The sequence below is a fragment of the Amphiprion ocellaris genome, chromosome 10 (genome assembly GCF_022539595.1).
Source record: "Amphiprion ocellaris isolate individual 3 ecotype Okinawa chromosome 10, ASM2253959v1, whole genome shotgun sequence".
NCBI lineage: Eukaryota > Metazoa > Chordata > Actinopteri > Pomacentridae > Amphiprion > Amphiprion ocellaris.
This window is the reverse complement of record NC_072775.1, coordinates 23,824,921-23,825,528: the sequence shown is the minus strand read 5'-3', so window position 1 is coordinate 23,825,528 and position 608 is coordinate 23,824,921.

Here is a 608-nt window from a genome sequence, read left to right as displayed (position 1 = left end):
TCTCTCTCTCTCTCTCTCTCTCTCTCTCTCTCTCTCTCTCTCTTTCTCTCTCTCTCTAACTGCTCTTTCTTTCTAAGTGACTTCCCCCCAAGCTTGACTACTTTTCATTAAAAAATTAAAACCCTCAGTTTACAGGAAAGAAAAAAAAAGTATATCAATCAATGGAGGAAAAGCAGTGCAAAGTGAAATACCAGTGGCAGTAAAAGCTGCAAATGAAAACAAATTGCCAGTAGAGTTCTTAAATACATTTTGTGCCTAGTCTGCTCATGATTGTTTTGCCCCGCTATGGACTGGTCATGTGGAGACTGGGTACCTCACTCAGACTCTGGGTTTTTTGCTAAATCACATACAATAGGATTCTAAAAAAACGCTTTAGTTGAGATAAAATGATATTACCGAGAAACATAAAAGGCACACAATAGAATTGCTTTATCAGCAACATCACACAATTTGTGATGTTTGAAGAGAACAGAAAGACTCTGTACATTTTACAGAGAACAGGATTTTTGTTCTAGATTTCAACCAGCACTAGTTTAAGTTGAAGCCAATTTCCCAAAAGACAAAGACAATAAAAATCCTGTTTAAACAAATTCACAATAATAATGCAA